Source organism: Delphinapterus leucas, chromosome 17, assembly GCF_059928025.1.
Source record: "Delphinapterus leucas isolate spDelLeu-1000000601 "Yukka" chromosome 17, BTC_Dleu_Yukka2, whole genome shotgun sequence".
Lineage (NCBI taxonomy): Eukaryota > Metazoa > Chordata > Mammalia > Artiodactyla > Monodontidae > Delphinapterus > Delphinapterus leucas.
The window spans coordinates 58200329-58222890 of NC_143145.1; the positions used below are offsets into that span (position 1 = coordinate 58200329).

Consider the following 22562-nt stretch of genomic DNA (forward strand, 5'->3'; position numbering starts at 1 on the left):
ATTTGTTGGGAAGCAAATTTTCCTGTTTTTGACATCGATTTCATTTTGTATGATCAAATATAATTTTACTTTATCTTTGTAATCCTTTAGATCATGACTGTCATAGAATACAATTTTAATCAAAATCTTGATGATAACACGTAATTAAAAGATTTTGTGTAAAGGCCAGAAAAATAAATTGTATGAAATTCACGCATAAAAAGAAGAAAGAGAAAGATGCTTTTAATAAATCAACCATTTGTCAAATATGCATAATTTATTCTTTTTGGTTGCAGTTGTAGGTGGATTTTTCTGTAAATTTCCTTCTGTTGAAATATATTCATCAACGTCATCAGCAGGCGAAACGCTTAATAGTAACTGTAAAAAGCAAGTTACCTTGTTGAAACACATAGACGCAAATTAAAGTGAACAAAAGGCAAATAAACCAAAAGTTTGCTGAGGATAAAAAGAACATAGATATGGTGCATCTTAGGAGACTTGATAATGGGTGTCAAAACCAAGAACAAAGACATGGCCATGGTTCCAAATACAAATGGCAAACGTACCTGAGAACAAACATAAATTTGTATTAGAGTGGCCTTGGCGGTTATTACAAATAATAACATAAAACATTTTATCCACAGACATTTTTTTGCTACTGAGGAAGTTGGTTTTATTAATAAAAAAATATTACCAGGTCTTCCTCCTTTTTATATAAGAGAAAATAATCTGCTGAGAACCTCCTTGGGGTGTGAAATAGCAGAACTGAAGGCTTTTACTTAATAATTTCACCAATTTGCTGACCCTTTGATTTTTTTCATAAGTCTGTGCCACTTGCCCATTCAGATCTCTTGAATGAAGACATCATGAAACATTCCAGACTATTACCATAAAGCATTTTTTCACCATAAAAATTTTCTATTTTCAGGCAATATCAAAATTAATATTTTCTGCACCTCAACCTAATATATAACCTAATATATAACATATATATAATTCATTTGGGGTACATTTTTATTGTAAAAGGACCACAGGGTTCGGATTCACTTTCTCTGATCCTCACTTTTCCCTTAAAATGGGTCTTAACACTGCATACCTTTCAAATTTGTATATCTTAATTTGGACAATTAAAGAATATACAAACACACACTATTATCTGTAATTAAAGAATAGTACCTGCAAACAATAAAATGCTTAATTAAAGGTTGTTGATTACTGCCTGTTACTATATTTTGTGTAACTCTCTTCTCTTTCCTATTAGACTATGAATCTATTGATGGCATAATTAATGGCCAATTTATCTACATAGCTTTAAAGTGTTTAGAGTAGTGTCTTCCACATAGTAGCTGCTTAGTACATATTTATTGAGTCATTAAATGACTCAGATGCAAGATTATCATTATCTTTCATTTCTTCAGTTTTGAAATATAGATTTCTGTTCCTCACCCTAAGCATTAGAATCCCCAGGGGTGATGTCTAGGAATCTGAATTTATACAAGAAATTCCAGAGTTATTCTTTTTCACAGTTTAGTTTGAAAATCTTAGCTATAAACTGTCTTGGTTGTCTTTTTAAAATTTCTAGTCCAACCCTGTACCTTAGTGTTCTGCTGAGATATTCCTGTGGGTATTCTGCTACCTCCTTTTACCTTATACAAGGTATTGGGTTGGCCAAAAAATTCGTTCAGGTTTTTCCATAAAATGTTATGGAAAAATCCGAACGAACTTTTTGGCCAAGTTAATACATCATAAAAGGGGCCCCTTGATTGCTTTTAGAATACAGCTTATTGATAAAACAAGGATTGTTTGGAACCTACCTCATTAAAAATAACATAAGCCTAGAAATAATAAAAGCTATATGGCAAGATATGCATGCCATAAGCCATTTTACAAGTTAGTGACAAACCACTAACTCAGCTTTAAGTTTTCTAGCAGCCTGCATGAAAAGGGAAGCATGATCTTACAAAGCTTAAGTATTAAAACCAAGCAGGACCCTGTGGGACTCCTGGGCACAAAAGCCTTTCTCTGTCTCCTGGTTCCTGTTTGTAGGAAATAGGCTTCATTTAGCCCCTATGACCTTCCCTGAGTTCCAAAGGGCAGGTTTAAACAGTTGCTAATCAGGAAAGGGAGGGGATGCAGAGACAAGGGAGGAGCAGTCAAGAAACAATAGTGCAAGAAGACCCAAAGAGATATTTCTCCAAAGAAGAAATACAGATGGCCAATAAGCACATGGAAAGGATGCTCAACATCACTAATCATTAGAGAAATGCAAATCAAAATTACAATGAGGTACCACCTCATGCCAGTCAGAATGGCCATATCATTAAAAAGTCTACAAATAACAAATGCTAGAGGGGGTGTGAAGAAAAGGAACTCTCCTATACTGTTGGTGGGAATGTAAGTTGGTGTGGTCACTGTGGAAAACACTGTAGAGGTTCCTCAGGAAACTAAAAATAGAGTTAACATATGATCCAGCAATCCCACTCCTGGGCACATATCCAGACAAAACTATAATTCAAAAAGATAAATGCACCCCTATGTTCATAAGAGCACTATTCATATTCACAATAGCCAAGACGTGGAAGCAACCTAAATGTCCATCAACAGATGAATGGTTAAAGATGTGGTACATATATACAATGGAATACTACTCAGCCATAAAAAAGAATGAAATAATATCACATTTGCAGCAACATAGATGAAACTAGAGATTATCATACTAAGTAAGTCAGAAAGAGAAAGACAAATATCATGATATCACTTATATGTGGAATCTAAAATATGAGACAAATGAACATATTTATGAAACAGAAACAAAATCAGGGACATAGAAAATAGACTGGTGGTTGCCAAGGGGGTGGGAGTGGGAGAGGGTAGTAGTGGGAGTTTGGGATTAGCAGATACAAACTGGTATATAGAGAATGGATAAACAGCAAGGTCCTACCTTATAGCACAGGGAACTATATTCAATATCTTATGATAAACCATAATGGAAAATAATATGAAAAAGAATGTATATATATGTATAACTGAGTCACTTTACTGTACAGCACTAATTAACACAACACTGCAATTCAACTATACTTCAGTAAAAAATAATAATAAAAAAGGAAACAATAGTGCAGCCTTAGGGCAGGGTCCTGGTTCCTCCTCAAGGGATATACATAACAATATCTTTGAGCTCTTCTGCAGAACTAAAACCCCCACCAAATGGAAGATGTTAACTATGTGATGAAGTATTCTTCATTCCAGAGAGAAGGTCACAGTTTCATAACCTTGAGAATCACGAGACCATCTGATGCCAGAGGATCTCTGGATTGAAGGAATTCATGCCCTGCAGGTACCCTGATCCTTATCAGCAACACCACCCCTTGACTATAAGACTTCTCACAAACCCCCTAGGTTGGCACACACAGCTATGAGGGCATTAGCCTGCTGTGGTCCCTTTTGCCTGGCAAAGCAATAAAGCTGTTCTTTTCTACTTCACCAAAACTCTGTCTCCGAGATTCAATTTGGTGCCTGTATATAAAGGCTGATTGCCAGTGTCAGTGTCTGTAAAGAAAACTAATAATCTGCCTAGAAACACAAGTATTTCTGATACAAATATTAGGAAGAATTTTCTTCAATGGGTCTACATTTAGAGAGACAGTTGCATAATGTAAAAATATATCACTTAATCTCCTTTCAGTAAGTATAGGAATGAGTTGCCAGAGGTTGTTTGGTTAAACACAACATTGGTTAAATCTACAATATAGATGGATGGGCTGTAGTAAACAATTAGAAGAAAAAAAATTCTTCCACAGGCTATGGAAAAATTCTTCCAAATGCTATGAAGCATTTCAGATATAGTTAATATATAGAGAGGTTTTGGTGGTTTGAGGAATTGACAGAATACTTATCCCTCAGTCAATCCTTCATACATATTCTGTCTCTGAGGTAAGCTTTTGAAAGATGAATGAGTTTGCAATTATACTCCTTCACAAATATCTAGAGTGTAGCTTTTCTATATTGGCCATTAAAGCTGGAGACTTATACACTTATAGACATTTGAGTTCAGAAGCCTGAAAAGTCCTAGGCAAGCCTACAAGGTTATCTAAGGTGGTACCAATAAGAGGACGCTCAAATAATCATTGGCCCTGGACATTGGTCCATCTCTTCTCCTGAGATCTAGTACAAACATCATACACCCCACATATGGTCCCTGTGGACTCAAATTTCACTAGTTGCATTATAATATAAAAAAGCCTAAGGATCCTCTGCCTTTACTAACAAGGGCCAGTCCTGTGCTTTCTCTCTTGAGATTTCAAATTGAAAATGGTCTAAGAAGCTTTTGAACCAATAAATATAAAATCTATTCTTTAGATCAAATGTTCCTAAAATGGGCTCAAAAGACTTTACATGCAGATGTAAGAAAAAAGTAAAAGTGCAAAATGCTCTTTAGAAAGGTGAAGGGAATTTTTTTCAGGTTTGATTTACCTTATAAGGTCTGGATAGGTGGGACTCCTGGAATCTCAGTTTAAACAAGCCCGTCATCATTAGCCCAAGTTGAATCCAATCTGTGAATCCCACATAGTTTATGGGGGTTAGGTCTGAGGGAATAATTAAAATGGAGGCAAAGATGAGCATCTGAGCTTCAAGATGGTGGAAGAGTAAGACGTGGAGATCACCTTCCTCCCCACAAATACTTCAGAACTACATCAGAAATACATCTACATGTGGAACAACTCCTACAGACCACCTACAGACTTCCCAAAAGGCAAGAAACTCCCCACGTACCTGGGTAGGGCAAAAGAAGAAGAAAAAACAGAGACAAAAGAATAGGGACGGGACCTGCACCAGTGGGAGGGAGCCGTGAAGGAGGAAGGGTTTCCACACACTAGGAAGCCCCTTTGCGGGCAGAGACTGTGGGTGGTGGAGGGGGAAGCTTCGCGGCCACGGAGGAGAACACAGCAACAGGGAAGCGGAGGGCAAAGCAGGGAGATTCCCACACAGAAGATCAGTGCTGACCGGCACTCACCAGCCCGAGAGGCTTGTCTGCTCACCCGCTGGGGCGGGCAGGGCTGGGAGCTGTGAATAAGGCTTCCGAGGTCGGATCCCCTGGTGAGGACTGGGGTTGGCTGCGTGAACAGAACCTGAAGGGGTTAGTGTACCTCAGCTAGCCGGGAGGGAGTCCAGAAAAAGTCCGGAGCTGCCGAAGAGGCAAGAGACTTTTTCTTTCCTCTTTGCTTCCTGGTGCGCAAGGAGAGGGGATTAAGAGCACTGCTTAAAGGAGCTCCAGAGGCTGGAGCGAGCTGCGGCTAACAGCGCGGACCCCAGATGAGTCCGCGGGCATGAGATGCTAAGGCTGCTGCTGCCGCCACCAAGAAGCCTGTGTGCAAGCACAGGTTACTCTCCACACCTCCCCTCCGGAAGCCTGTGCAGCCTGCCACTGCCAGGGTCCCGGGATCCAGGGACAACTTCCCCGGGAGAACGCATGGCGCACCACAGGCTGGTGCAACGTCACGCCAGCCTCTGCCACTGCAGGCTCGCCCCGAACTCTGTACCCCTCCCTCCCCCATGCCTGAGTGAGGCAGAGCCCTCTAATCAGCTGCTCCTTTAACCCTGTCCTGTATGAGAGAGGAAGAGATGCCCTCAGAAGACCTACACACAGAGGAGGGTCCAAATCCAAAGCTGAACCCCGGGAGCTATGCGAACAAAGAAGAGAAAGGGAAATTTCTCCCAGCAGCCTCAGGAGCAGCGGATTAAATCTCCACAATCAACTTGATGTACCCTGCATCTGTGGAACACCTGAATAGACAATGAATCATCCCAAACTGAGGAGGTGGACTTGAGGAACAACAATATATATATATTTTTCCCTTTTTCTCTTTTTCTGAGTGTGTATGTGTATGCTTTATGTGTACGATTTTGTCTGTATAGCTTTGCTTTTACCATTTGTCCTAAGGTTCTGGCTGTCCTTTTTTTATTTTTTTAATTTTTAGTATAGTTTTTAGCACTTGTTATCATTGGTGTATTTGTATTTTAGTTTGGTTGCTCTCTTCTTTTTTTAATAATTATTTTTTATTTTAATAACTTTATTTTATTTTATTTTACTTTTTAAAAATTTTGTCTTCTTTCTTTCTTTTCTCCCTTTTATTCTGAGTCACGAGGATGACAGGCCCTTGGTGCTCCAGCCAGGCATCAGGGCTGTGCATCTGAGGTGGGAAAGCCAACTTCAGGACACTGATCCACAAGAGACCTCCCAGCTGCACGTAATATCAAATGGCGAAAACCTCCCAGACATCTCCATCTCAATGCCAAGACCCAGTTCCACTCAACGAACAGCAAGCTACAGTGCTGTACAACTTGGGCCAAAGAAATAGCAAGATAGGAACACAACCCCATCCATTAGCAGAGAGCCAGCTTAAAATCATAATAAGGCCACAGACACCCCAAAACACATCACCAGATGTGAACCTGCCCACCAGTAAGACAAGATCCAGCCTCATCCACCAGAAGACAGGCACTAGTCCCCTCAACCAGGAAACCTACACAACCCACTGAACCAACCTTAGCCACTGGGGACAGACACCAAAAACAACGGGAACTACGAACCTGCAGCCTGCGAAAAGGAGACCCCAAACGCAGTAAGTTAAGCAAAATGAGAGGACAGAGAAACACACAGCAGATGAAGGAGCAAGGTAAAAACCCACCAGACCTAACAAATGAAGAGGAAATAGGAAGTCTACCTGAAAAAGAATTCAGAATAATGATAGTAAAGACCCAAAATCTTGGAAATAGAATGGAGAAAATGCAAGAAACTTTTAACAAGGAACTAGAAGAACTAAAGAGCAAACAAATAGTGATGAACAACACAATAAATGAAATTAAAAATGCTCTAGAAGGGATCAATAGTAGAATAACTAAGGCAGAAGAACGGATAAGTGACCTGGAAGATAAAATAGTGGAAATAACTACCGCAGAGCAGAATAAAGAAAAAAGAATGAAAAGAATTGACAACAGTTTCAGAGCCCTCTGTGACAACATTAAATGCACCAACATTTGAAATATTGGCGCCCCAGAAAAGAGGAGAAAGAGAAAGGGTCTGAGAAAATATTTGAAGAGATTATAGTCAAAAACATCACTATCATGGGAAAGGAAATATTTGCCCAAGCAAAGGAAGTGCAGAGACTCCCATACAGGATAAACCCTAGAAGAAACAAGGAAACCAAGACACATTAATCAAACTAACAAAAATTAAATACAAACAAAATATATTAAAAGCAGCAAAGGAAAAGCAACAAATAACATACAAGGAAATTACCCTAAGGTTATCAGCTGATCTTACAGCAAAAACTCTGCAGGCCAGAAGGGAGAGGCAAGATATATTTAAAGTGATAAAAGGGAAAAACCTAAAACCAACATTACTCTACCCAGCAAGGGCTTCATTCAGATTTGATGGAGAAATCAAAAGCTTTACACACAAGCAAAAGCTAAGAGAATTCAGCACCACCAAACAGCTTTACATCAAATGCTAAAGGAACTTCTTTAGGCTGGAAACACAAGAGAAGGAAACAACCTACAATAACAAACCCAAAACAATTAAGAAAATGGGAATAGGAACATATATATCGATAATTACCTTAAATATAAATGGATTAAATTCTCCTACCAAAAGACATAGAGTGGCTGAATGGATACAAAAACAAGACCCGTATATATGCTGTCCACAAAAGACCCACTTCAGACCTAGGGACACATACAGGCTGAAAGTGAAGGGATAGAAAAAGATATTCCATGCAAATGGAAATCAAAAGAAAGCTGGAGTAACAATTCTCATATCAGACAAATAGACTTTAAAACAAACACTATTACAAGAGACAAAGAAAGACACTACATAACGATCAAGGGATCAATCCAAGAAGGTATAACAATTGTAAATATTTATGCACCCAACATAGGAGCACCCCAAAACATAAGGCAAATACTAACAGCCATAAAATGGAAAATCAACAGTAACACAATCATAGTCGGGGACTTTAACACCTCATTTTCACCAATGGACAGATCATGCAAAATGAAAATAAATAAGGAAACACAAGCTGTAAATGATAAATTAAACAAGATGGACTTAACTGATATTTATAGGACATTCCATCCAAAAACAACAGAATACACTTTCTTCCTAAACGCTCATGGAGCATTCTCCAGGATAGATCATATCTTGTGTCACAAATCAAGCCTTGGTAAATTTAAGAGAATTGAAATCATATCGAGTATCTTTTCCAACCACAACGCTATGAGACTAGGTATCAATTACAGGAAAAAACCTGTAAAATATACCAACATATGGAGGCTAACTAATACACTACTTAGTAACCAAGAGATCACTGAATAAATCAAAGATGAAATTAAAAAATACCTAGAAACAAATGACAATGAAAACACGATGACCCAAAACCTATGGGATGCAGCAAAAGCAGTTTTAAGCGGGAAGTTTATAGCAATATAATCCTACTTAAGAAACAAGAAACATCTCAAAAAGTAACCTAACCTTACACCTACAGCAATTAGAGAAAGAAGAACAAGAAAACCCCAAAGTTAGCAGAAGGAAAGAAATCATAAAACTCAGATCTGAAATAAATGAAAAAGAAATGAAAGAAACAATTGGAAAGATGAATAAAACTAAAAGCTGGTTCTTTGAGAAGATAAATAAAACGGATAAACCATTAGCCAAACTCATCAAGAAAACAAGGAAGAAGACTCAAAATCAATAGAATTAGAAATATAAAAGGAGAAGTAACAACTGACACTGCAAAAATACAAAGGATCATGAGAGATTACTACAAGCAACTATATGCCAATAAAATGGACAACCTGGAAGAAATGGACAAATTCTTAGAAATGCACAACCTTCTGAGACTGAACCAGGAATAAATAGAAAATATGAACAGACCAATCACAAGCACATATATTGAAACTGATTAAAAATCTTCCAACAAGCAAAAGCCCAGGACCAGAGGTCTTCACAGGCAAATTCTATGAAACATTTAGAGAAGAGCTAACACCTATCCTTCTCAAACTCTTCCAAAACATAGCAGAGGGAGGAACACTCCAAAACTCATTCTACAAGGCCACCATCACCCTGATACCAAACCAGATGAAGATGTCACAAAGAAAGAAAACTACAGGCCAATATCACTGATGAATGTAGATGCAAAAATCTTCAACAAAATACTAGCAAACAGAGTCCAACAGCACATTAAAAAGATCATTCACCATGATCAAGTGGGGTTTATCCCAGGAATGCAAGGATTCTTCAGTATAAGCAAATCAATCAATGTGACACACCATATTAAAAAATTGAAGGAGAAAATCCATAAGATCATCTCAATAGATGCAGAGAAAGCTTTTGATAAAATTTCAACAGCCGTTTATCAAAAAAAAAAAATCCAGAAAGTAGGCATAAAGTCAACTTACCTCAACATAATAAAGGCCATATATGACAAACCCACAGTCAACATCATCCTGAATGGTGACAAACAGAAACCATTTCCACTAAGATCAGGAAAAAGACAAGGTTGTCCACTCTCACCACTATTATTCAACATAGTTTTGGAAGTTCTAGCCACAGCAATCAGATAAGAAAAAGAAATGAAAGGAATCCAAATCAGAAAAGAAGTAAAGCTGTCACTGTTTGCAGATGACATGATACTATACATAGAGAATCGTAAAGATGCTACTAGAAAACTACTAGAGCTAATCAATGAATTTAGTAAAGTAGCAGGATACAAAGTTAGTGCACAGAAATCTCTTGCATTCCTATACACTAATGATGAAAAATCTGAAAGTGATATTAAGAGAACACTCCCATTTACCATTGCAACAAAAAGAATAAAATATCTAGGAATAAACCTACCTAAGTAGACAAAAGACCTGTATGCAGAAAACTATAAGACACCTATGAAAGAAATTAAAGGTGATACAAACAGATGAGAGATATACTATGTTCTTGGATTGGAAGAATCAATATTGTGAAAATGACTCTACTACCCAAAGCAATCTACAGATTCAATGCAATCTCTATCAAACTACCACTGGCATCTTTCACACAACTAGAGCAAAAAATTTCACAATTTATATGGAAACACAAAGACCCCGAATAGCTAAAGCAATCTTGAGAATGAAAAATGGAGCTGGAGGAATCATGCTCCCTGACTTCAGACTATACTAGAAAGCTACAGTAATCAAGACAGTATGGTACTTGCACAAAAACAGACATATAGATCAATGGAAGAGGATAGAAAGCCCAGAGGTAAACCCACACACCTATGGTCACCTTATCTTTGATAAAGGAGGCAAGAATATACAGTGGAGAAAAGACAGCCTCTTCAATATGTGGTGCTGGGAAAACTGAACAGCTACATGTAAAAGAATGAAATTAGAACACTCCCAAGCACCATACACAAAAATAATCTTAAAATGGATTAAAACGTACATGTAAGGCCAGAAACTATCAAACTCTTAGAGGAAAACATAGGCAGGACACTCTATGACATAAATCACAGCAAGATCCTTATTCACCCACCTCCTAGAGAAACGGAAATAGAAAGAAAAATAAACAATGGGACCTAATGAAACTTAAAAGCTTTTGCACAACAAAGGAAACCATAAGCAAGACAAAAAAACAACCCTCAGAATGGGAGAAAATATTTGAAAATGAAGCAAGTGACAAAGGATTAATCTCCAAAATTTACAAGCAGCTCATGCAGCTCAATATCAAAAAAACAAACAACGCAATCCAAAAATGGGCAGAAGACCTAAATAGATATTTCTCCAAAGAAGATATACAGATTGCCAACAAACACATGAAAGAATGCTCAACCTCATTAATCATTAGAGAAATGCAAATCAAATCTACAATGAGATATCATCTCACACCAGTCAGAATGGCCATCATCAAAAATCTACCAACAATAAATGCAGAAGAGGGTGTGGAGAAAAGGGAACCCTCTTGCACTGTTGGTGGGAATGTAAATTGATACAGCCACTATGGAGAACAGTATGGAGGTTCCCTAAAAAACTAAAAATAGAACTACCATGCGACCCAGCAATCCCACTACTGGGCATATACACTGAGAAAACCATAATTCAAAATAGTTATTTACCAAAATGCTCATTGCAGCTCTATTTACAGTAGCCAGGACATGGAAGCAACCTAAGTGTCCATGAACAGAAGAATGGTTAAAGAAGATGTGGCACATGTATACAATGGAATATTACTCAGCCATAAAAAGAAACTAAACTGTTATTTTTAGTGAGGTGGATGGACCTAGCATCTGTCATACAGTGTGAAGTATGTCAGAAAGGGAAAAGCAAATACCATATGCTAACACATATATATGGAATCCAAAAAAAAAAAGAAAAAAAAAGATCATGAAGAACCTAGGGGCAAGACAGGAATAAAGACACAGACCTATTAGAGAATCAACTCCAGGATACGGGGGGGAAGGGTAAGCTGGGACAAAGTGAGAGAGTGGCGTGGACATATATACACTACCAAACGTAAAATAGCTAGTGGGAAGAAGCCACATAGCACAGGGAGATCAGCTTGGTGCTTTGTGACCACCTAGAGGGGAGGGTTAGGGTGGGTGGGAGGGAGACGCAAGAGGGAAGAGATATGAGGACATATGTATACGTATAACTGATTCACTTTGTTATAAAGCAGAAACTAACACACCATTGTAAAGCAATTATACACCAATAAAGAGGTTTATAAAAAAAAAAGAAAAGCCACTAATTATGTAACTGACAAAATGTTGGTACTGTATAGTATTCTTAATTAATTAATTTAAAAAACTAAATTGTAATTGTCGCAAAGACAAAGGAGTAGTAGTAGTACATTGAAACTGCTCTTTATCTAAATGAGGAAGCTCCCTTCTATCCCTATTTTTTTCCCAAAATTTTCTAAAAATCATGGAGTGTTCCATTTTGTCAAATGCTTTTTATGAATCTCAATATTATTATGTGATCTTTGTTAGTTACCATATTAGTAAAACATTAATTGATTTTGGGGTGTTAAACCAACCAATGGTAAACCTCACTTGTTAATGGTGTATAATCCTTTTTTATATGTTGCTGGATTCAATTTACCAATGTTTTAAAGAATTGTTGCATTGTAGTTCATAGAACAATACGTGCTGTATATAACATTTGTATGTAATTTTCTTTCTTTGTGAAAAGAATTATTCTGGCTTGGTATCATAGAAATACTGGTTCCGTAAAATAAATTGGGAAGCGTTCCCTCTTATGTTTTCTGAAAGAGTTTGTTTAGGAGTGGCATTATTTCTTTCTTAAATGTTTGATACAATTCATCAGAGAAGCTACTGGGGCCTGGGATTCGATTTGTGGGAAGATTTTAAATTATTAATTCAATTTGTTTTCTTAATATAAATCTATTCTGATATTCTCTGTCTTCTGGAGGCAGTTTTGTTAATTCGAGATTAAAAAATGTATCTTAGTGGCACAAAGCTACTCTCTCTTTTTCCATGGTCTCTCCCCTTCTCTCCCTTAACCTCAGGTGTCTTAAGGAGAAAGATGATTAGGGGTGTGACTGAGGTCTCCCTGCCCTGAGGCTATACCCATCCAAATATACTGGGAAACTTTATGAAGGCTTTTAGATATGGGTTCCCAAGTACCAACAAACCCAGGAATGGGGAGTGAGGGCTAGATTCAGCTAAGGGGATCTGGATAGAATTCACAGTGCAGAAGTGAAGCTCTCTACCCACAGAAATTCCTTTGTGAATAAAGCACTTTGGGCAAATTCAAAGTACTGTATTATCATGGCTTCCACTGTTGAATATATTTTTGGTATTGATATTTTAGATGCTTGTACTATAAATGATCAAAAAGTCCAGAGGCAATTCTCCTGTTCAGGTAGAGATGCAAGTGGAGAGTATTAGACATGTATGTTCCTTCCAAACCCTCTCCTTCTTCCTCCTTGTGTGGTTCAACAAAACAACATAGAATCTCAGTAAGAGAAAGATCACAGACCTGATTGAAAACTTAAAGGCAGCAGGGGGGTGGTAAAAGATGCAATATCTCAATATAACTATGCCCAGTGACAAAAGCTACTGGGACCTGGAGCTTTACAGTGGATTATTACCAAATGCTCAATTGTTGCTCCTATAGCCCCATTTGTCGTTATTCCAGACATTGTGACTGTAATGGAAAAAATCACTGAATAGATTGATGCCGGCTGGTATTCTGTCTCAAATGTTACCAACATTTCTTCTCTATCTCACTTGCTCAACATACTTTCAGAGTATTCCCCTAGGGATTCCTAAACTCCCCTGATATTTGCCAACCAGTTGGTGTTCAAGATTTTGCAAGATATCCAAAGTTTATATTGTATTGTCTGCCGTCCAATATCCACAGTTTATACTGTATTGTTCATGTCCAGTTGGTGGGCAAGTCAAAAGCCTCAGTCTAAACAGATCTGAGTTAGTATTGTTACACTTCTACCAACAGGCTGATGAATCACAACAATATTTATGGTACTGCTTGCCAAGTAAGGTTTCTGGGGAACATGTGGGTAAATTCACAACACTCAGTCTCTCTGGTAGTCTAGAAAAATATTGTCTCTGGTCCCCTACTACTAAAAGGGAACCCAGCACCTTACGGACACTTTGTGTGTTGTAGATTGTATGTGTCTCACTTGGGCACTCTACTTGGTCTTCTGTATCAGCTAATTCACAGATCAGTATCCTTTGAGTGGAGGAACAAATCAACAGGCGGTATTGAAAGCTGCCCAGCAAGCTATGGCACACTTTCTACCTTTCTAGATCCACAACCATAATTACTCCTTTGACCTAGAAGTCTCTGTGATTGATTTTTTTTTTTATTGCATTTCCTGGCAAAGAAAGGCACCTTATAGCTGGAGGTAGCCCTTGAGGTTTTTGACTTGTTTCCTCCTTGACACAACTACCAGGTAAGCTCCTTTTGAAAAAAAATATTAGCTTGATACTGGGATATTGTAAAACTGCACACCTGACTCATGGAGGCCTTGTGACTTTCCAGCCTAATATTCTCATTTTGGGATGAATCAAATTGTATTCAATTATTAAAAATGTATGAAGAGCCCAACAATTCTCTCTTATCAAATGGAAATGGCATATTCAAGAACATAGCTAGCCTGGCCCGGTGGCATTTTGGTTTTGCATGAAAAAGTATAAGCTACATCCCAGTTTTCTGACTGAAGTGGAGTTGCTGGTTCAATGAGGTCCTCTATTCACAAGGGTTCCTGTAAATGTCTGGGCATGGCCCACTGATAGTTTAGCTAAGATGAAACCTTATGGTGCCCACTAGGCTGCTACAGTTGTTAGCCTTTGCACCAGCTATGCAGAATGGAAAATAGATAAGGATATTCTACTCAGTAATGGGTGACCAATCATCAGATTATTCAATCAGCAGCCATTATTTCTTTCTATAGTTTATTGTCCCAGAGATGGGTGTCTTTAATCTGCCAGTCTGTAGTTTTTCAAGTGACAGACCAAGCACACAGGTCATTGACAATAATTAAAGTCATTAGAAATATAGCAAGTTTCATCAAGGGGGTAATTGGCATGAGCTATGAGAATAGCCTTAAGTTCTGTCCACTGAGCCCCTTCCCTGATGGGAATAGTTGGAATAAAGCTGTTGAATGATACGCACTTTCCAGATTGCCATGATTGATGTCTGAATCCATCATCTTTCTAGACATGGCAATACATTTGCCATCATACACTGGACATAAGAAAAAGGACTCTATATTCTTGCTACAGAGGCTAACACCAAATGTCACACTGTGACTTCTGCCAAGATTTGACCATTTGTTCACAGTGAGGGAGGCCACTTGCACAACATATTGTCCCTGCTCACTCCTGGCAAATTGACTACATTGTACATTGACCCTCTCTTGGGAGTGACAACTCATAGCTGTTGGTACTTTTTCAGGTTACAGTGTTGCTGTTTCAATTTGATCAGCCCACTCTGGTCACACCACTGTGGCCCTTGAAATTAATCTGTGTTATGTGTTTGGCCATTCAAAAATCTGAGAGTTGTGTACAACACAAAAACACGTCAATGTGCTGAAGGCAAAGATATTCAATGTATCTTTCACATATGGCATTTGAATACATCTGATATCATTTAGTGTTTGGATGGCTTCCTCAAATATCAACACAGAAATATTTCTGACTCTTCCTCCCTCACATTCTTCTGGTCCATGCACCTTGGTCAGGTAGTTTGATCACTGAATATAACCATCCCTAGAGAATGATCATCTACTCTTGGCTGCTTCCTGGGTGGTGATCAGGGAGAATAGGATAAGAGCTTATATAGACCTATTTTGAAAACTCAGGAGGCTTTCCTGATCACTGTTCAATTTTATGCTTCTTCTTTTCCTCACACAGCAACCCTAATCTCACCTGGTTGGTATAACCTCTGGACAGCAGCTGACCATAAGGAAGCCAAGAGGATTCAAAATTAATTTTTGTTCATGCACCTGAATCCTCTTGTTGGCTTGACATGGTCATAGATTACAAGGATAATGACTGCTTGGTTGAGTACATGCTTTGCTAAGTTCTATTACAGTGGCAATTGTGGGAGCCCAGGGGGGAATATTTAGACTTTGAAAAATATGAGGATGGAAGGACAATAATGATCTTTTGTCTTTAGAGCCATTCCTGGAACCTACCTTCTGAAGAAAGACTTATAAAAGATATTATAAAAGATTTGGATTCCCTAAGTTTGGGGATCTTCTACTGTCATGTGGAAGTATCACCTGGCCTTCTTTGCTTTGTCTTGTGGGAATTGAGGTTTGGGAACCAGCATAAAAATGACATTCTAGCTACTGCTATTGTTATGAAAAATAAATTGTCTTTGTCTCTATTTCCAGCCTCCCTGAAACTGTGCCAGACTAACCTGTAAGCTTTCAATCAGGGTTAAATCTTCATAGTTGTTGAGAGTCTTGTGTTTTCTTATTTGACCCATGGGTTATTTAGAAGTGTGTTGTTTAATTTCCAAATATGTGGGATTTCCCAAATTACATTCTGTTTTTTGTTTCTATTTTGTTTCTGCTGCTGTTGAAGGAAATATTTTGTGTGATAGAAATCTTTTCAAATTTTTTGAGACTTGTTTTATATCCTAGAATTAGGTCTATCCTAGACAATGTCCCATAAGTGCTTGAAATAAATGTATATTCTGCTTCTGTTTGGTGGAGTGATCTATAAATGTCAATTAGATCAGTTTGATTGATAGTGTTGCTCAGATCTTCTATATCCTTATTGACTTTCTAACTAGTTATTGAGTGATGTACTGACATCTGCAACTATAGTTGCTGAGTTGCCTATTTCTCCTTTCAGTTACATTAGTATGGCTTCATGTATTTTGGGGCTGTGTTATTAGGCATGTATACATTTATAATTGTTACATCTTCCTTATACATTGACCCTTTTATCATTATGAAATGCCTTTCTTTGTTTCTAGCAATATTTTTGTCTTAAAGTTATTTTGTTTCTTATTAATATTACTATTCCTAGCTTTCTTACAGTTAATGTTTACATGTATAAATTTTTCCATTCTTTTACTTTATACTTAATTGTGATTTTGAATCTAAAGTGTGTCTCATTTAGACAGCATATAGTTTAATTGATGATTTTAACCAGTGTGACAGTCTCTGCCTTTTAATTGCAGTGTTTAACCTATTCTCATTTAATAGTATTGATATTGTTGTATTTACATCTGTCATTTTGCTATTTGTTTTTATGTCTTATGCCTTTTTGTTCTTCAATTCTTCCTTTACTGCCTCCTTTAGTGTTAAACAGATATTCTTTTTTTTTTTTTTCCTGCACCGTATGGCTTGTGGGATCTTAGTTCCCCAACCAGGGATCAAACTTAGTCCCTGGCAGTGAATGTGCTGAGTCCTAACTATTCCAGCCAGGGAATTCCCTAAACAGATATTCTTTTCTTAAAATTAATTAGTTAATTAATTTATTTATTTTTGGCTGCGTTGGGTCTTCATTGCTGTGCACAGGCTTTTTCTAGTTGCAGTGAGTGGGGGTTACTCTTCACTGTGGTGCACGGGCTTCTCATTTTTGTGGCTTCTCTTGTTGTGGAGCACGGGCTCTAGGTGTACGGACTTCAGTAGTTGTGGCACATGGGCTCAGTAGTTGGGGCTTGTGGGCTCTAGAGCACAGGCTCAGTAGTTGTGGTGCATGGGCTTAGTTGCTCCACGGCATGTGGGTTCTTCTCGGACCAGGGATTAAACCCATGTCCCCTGCATTAACAGGCGGATTCTTAATGACTGCACCACCAGGGAAGTCCCTAAACAGATATTCTTAATGTGACATTTTAATTACTCTGTTGATTTGTTGAGTTATTTTCTTAGTGGTTAGTCTGGTAATTACAACATGCACCTTTAATTTCATCAAAATCAATTTCAAGTTAATTTCAGTAAAATATGGCAAATTCACTCCACTATAGCTCATTTCCTTCTGTTTTCTTTGTGTTATTATTGTCATATATATTACATCTATACATTTTATAAAACCTACACTTAAGATTCAGAGTTATTGCTTAAAATAATCTTAGGTATTTTTTTAAAATTCAAAGAAAAATGTGTATACACACATAGAGAGTCTTTTATATTTACCCATATACTTACTGTTTCTGGTTCTCTTTCTTCCTTCCTTTTCATTCAAATTACTTTCTTCAGCCTGAAGAATTTCCTTCAGTAAGTCTGCTAGCAATGAATTCTATCAGTTTTTGTTTCTCTGGTGATGTCTTTATTTTGCCTTCACTTATGAAGTATATTATCACTTGATATCATATTCTTGGTTGACAGGCTTTTTTTTTTCCCTTTCAGCACTTTAACTGTCATTCCACTGCTATTTGGCCTCCATTTTTAAAAATAAGTCAATTGTTAATTGTATTATCACTTCCCTGTATACAATGAGTAGTTTTTCTCTTGCTGCTTTCTCTTTTGCTTTGCTTTGTTTTGGCTTTCACAATTTGGCTTTTATAGGTATAGGTTTGATCCTCTTTGTATTTATTGTGGGATCATTGAGTTTCTTGGATCTATTTATTAATGTTTTTCATCAGTTTTCAGAATTTCCAAGCCATTATTTCTTCATACATTTTCCTGAGTTGTTGTCGTTTTTGTAACTTGCCTGGTAAACTCATAAATCCTGTTTTCTTCATGGTTTGAAGCTACTATGTCTTCTCATATTTTAATTCTTAATTTTAATTTTCATGTTTGGATTCCTAGAGGTTGCTACTGTTAGCTGCATAGCTTAGTGGTCAGTTAATGATTTGAGCAGAATTTATGCTCAAACATCTCAAATCCATAAGGCTTCCATACTTTCACAGTCAATCTGTGTGCATGTTGGGAAGCACATTCAAAGTTCAGCCAGTTTTCAAGTTCCTTTGGCTTTTACTTACTTCCTGACTCTCGTGGTTTTCCCCTGCAGTTCCCCAGTCAGCCAGGGACGTGTGAAGAGTTTATCTAGCTCCTCTCTGACACTCTTATTTCAAGGGCATACTTGTTGAAAATTGACTGGTTTGATGATAGCCCCAAACTGGACCGCAAACTCGGGCTAGCAAAGATATGGGCTTAATCTGTATGTGTCCTACTGAATTCACTACATTTCGAAGATAGTTCTGTGGGTTTTCACCCTCTGACTCAAACTGAGTCTACTAATGTAAATATGTCTTGTCTAAAATTTTTAAATGAAAACGAATGAATGAAACTATTTACTATCTTTCTACTCTATAAAATAGGGAAGTCACAGGTTTTATTTTCTAACATCAAAGGGCTAATTTCACTGAAAAATATTACTTTCCTTTGGATGTTTAGGATCACCACAGAGTATTTTTTCCTTGTGTTTTAACCACTATAATTCACATAACTTGATTTTGTAGATTCTATAAAGTGATTTTTCTTACTCTAATTATGCTATGCAATACAAAGGGCAACAATTTTTCTCCCTATTTTACTGACATGAGAATTGAAACCAAGAGTTATTGAATCCTTACCAAGTGAAAAAAGCTGCAATATCTGAAAGGTGATTTTTGCAGTTAGGTCTTTTTATTTCAAATATATGGCTGTTTTAATTAGTCTGTGATCTTTCTGAAGCAGAATATTATTGTGCAATAGGTGTTCCAGAGTACCTTCACATATATTTTCACATTTGTTGTTACTACTAATGAGTGATATGACCAAATAATATACTCATCTCATTTTATTTTTTATATTAAAAAAATAAGTATAGTTGATTTAGAATATCATGTTACTTTTTGGTGTACAGAAAATGATTCACTTATATATATAAAATCTGGAATATATATATATTCCAGATTCTTTTCCATTATAGGTTATTATAAGATATTGAATACAGTTCTCTGTGCTATACAGTAAATCCTTGTTGTTTATCTCTTTTATATATAGTGATGTATATCTGTTAATACTATTTTCCTAATTTATTCCTCCCCCCAGTTTCCCCTTTGGTAACCATAGTTTGTTTTTTATGTCTGTGAGTCTGTTTCTGTTTTGTAAAATAAATTCACTTGTATTGATTTTTAGATCCTACATATAACTGATATCATATATTTGTCTTTCTCTGTCTGACTTACTTCACTCAGTATGATAATCTCTAGGTCCATCCATGTTACTGCAAAAGGCAATATTTCATTCTATTTTATGGTTGAATAATATTCCAGTGTGTCTGTCTATCATCTATCTATCTATCTATCTACCACATCTTCTATATCCATTCATCTGTTGATGAACATTTAGGTTGCATCCATGTCTTGGCTATTGTAAATAGAGTCATTTTAGAGTTGAGATAACTGAGGAGCCTCAAGCTTGGATGTAGTATAGGCCTTATTTTTATTCTTTTTTTTTTAAATATTTTAAATTAAAAAAATTTTTTTAACATCTTTATTGGGGTATAATTGCTTTACAATGGTGTGTTAGTTTCTGCTTTATAACAAAGTGAATCACTTATACATATACATGTGTTCCCATATGTCTTCCCTCTTGCATCTCCCTCCCTCCCACCCTCCCTATCCCACCCCTCCAGGCTGTCACAAAGCACCGAGCCAATATCCCTGTGCCATGCGGCTGCTTCCCACTAGCTATCTACCTTACTACGTTTGTTAGTGTGTATATGTCCATGACTCTCTCTCACCCTGTCACAGCTCACCCTTCCCCCTCCCCATATCCTCAAGTCCCTTCTCCAGTAGTTGTGCATCTTTATTCCTGTCTTACCCCTAGGTTCTTCATGACATTTTTTCCCCTTAAATTCCATATATATGTGTTAGCATACGGTATTTGTCTTTCTCTTTCTGACTTACTTCACTCTGTATGACAGACTCTAGGTCTATCCACCTCATTACAAATAACTCAATTTCGTTTCTTTTTATGGCTGAGTAATATTCCCTTGTATATATGTGCCACATCTTCTTTATCCATTCATCCGATGATGGGCACTTAGGTTGTTTCCATCTCCGGGCTATTGTAAATAGAGCTGCAATGAACATTTTGGTACATGACTCTTTTTGAATTTTGGTTTTCTCAGGGTATATGCCCAGTAGTGGGATTGCTGGGTCATATGGTAGTTCTATTTGTAGTTTTTTAAGGAACCTCCATACTGTTCTCCTAGGGGTAAGACAGGAATAAAGACACAGACCTACTGGAGAACGGACTTGAGGATGTGGGGAGGGGGAAGGGTGAGCTGTGACAGGGCGATAGAGAGGCATGGACATATATACACTAACAAACGTAAGGTAGATAGCTAGTGGGAAGCAGCCGCATGGCACAGGGATATGGGCTTGGTGCTTTGTGACCGCCTGGAGGGGTGTCACATATATGTATACATATACATATACATATACATATATGTATATGTATAACTGATTCACTTTGTTATAAAGCAGAAACTAACACATCATTGTAAAGCAATTATACCGCAATAAAGATGTTAAAAAAAAAAAAAAAGGCCAATGCTAAACATTTCTTTGGCATCTCAGGACCAAAACATCCAGGATAGAAAGGCTGCATTATATACCCTGCTAGTAAAAAGTCATGTGCAGCAGTTCCTGCTGGGGTACTAAATAGATTGATCCAGAGATAGAAGATAGCAATAAAGGGTCCAAGAGATCTCTTGAGGAAATAATACTGTGCTCCACTTCTAGGGAATATGGTCCCCAGCTCTGTGTGACTAAGGGCAGCCATCATAGACACTATGGCACAAGCAGCCCAAATACTTAGGGAGACCCCCACATTGAGTGAAGAGTATGTTAACACCCCTTTAGGAGCAACAAATCTTCCTGCACCCATTATGATACTGAATAAAAAATCGTTCCATGGAAATACCTTATTACCCGTTGAAGCTGAGTACTTTCTCCCATCTTCATTTTCTTAAGTCTGAAACTTAAAAGCTAACATAAATTCACAGTTTTTACTCTGTTCATACTTGTGAAAGGCTTCAGCCAATCTTCTTATAGTTAAGTGCTTTACTTTCCTCCTCCTTTCTTACTCAAATAGATTTTGTCACAGCCCTTAACATAATAAAAAATTTAACCTGTGAGTAAATTGAACTAAAGTGTCTGAGATAATATTAGAGTTATGTTTTATGTGTTAAGCATTTAAAAACTTAGGCACAATTAAACATTTTAGACACAGCTAATTGGGAATGAGATGAAAAATTCCAAGTCAGGTTTCTTCTATGGATATGTAACCTCGTTAATTTTGATCCTTAAACAAGTAATTTTTAAAGTTTGTACCATAAGGAAATTAAAGAATGACAAAAAATCCAAGGTTTGAATCACATGTTTGCCACTTGTTAGCAGATCGTGGTTTGAATCACACACACTTCTGCCACTTACTAGCACATCTATGTCACTCAATGACTTTCGATTTTGTTATTTTGAAAAATGGGACTGATAATCCTTATTTTTTTCCTTAATAGAATTAAATAAGGTAATTTATTGATGAAGCAAATACTAATACAAAACTCCTGGTAGTATACCTGACATACCTTAGGGATCCATAAATGTTAGTTTCATAATTTGGTTATTTTAATTTTCACTATCTGCATTATATAGAGAGTGCTTCAGCTTCTCTAAGGTCCTTTAAAAACATTTTGTAATTAGTTGCAAATTAGACTCAGTTTTTGACAAACAGTTCACTTAGTACACATATGTAGGGTTTTACATTTCCCTGGTTAATTATCTAGTAGGGGCATGATTCATCTTTTCAGCATTATTTACTTTTTTCTATATTTTCAGCTACTTATTGACTTAGGGCACACTCTTCTGAGCATCTGCTTTTTGCCTGGTACAGTGTGAATCAGTGCATGTGCAGGAATGCCTAAGACAAGGTCTGGATATTGTTCACCATTTTACCCTGGCGTCTGGTCCAGCTTGGGGTAACACAGTATGTCTCAGTAAATCTGTTGAATTAATGATCTTTATCCTCCAGGAACTCCTGTTAGAGAAGAAGATGTATATAAACCAAGACTTTTTATATACTGGTTGTGAGCTTCAACATGGTAATACTAATAATA

The 22562-nt window shown here is 37.2% G+C and overlaps 1 pseudogene; it reads right to left on the reverse strand.

Moving 5' to 3' along the window:
• Positions 1-222: 222 nt before the first annotated feature.
• LOC149747039 (solute carrier family 7 member 13-like) lies at positions 223-21541 on the reverse strand (annotated as a pseudogene).
• Between the last annotated feature and the right edge of the window lie 1021 nt (positions 21542-22562).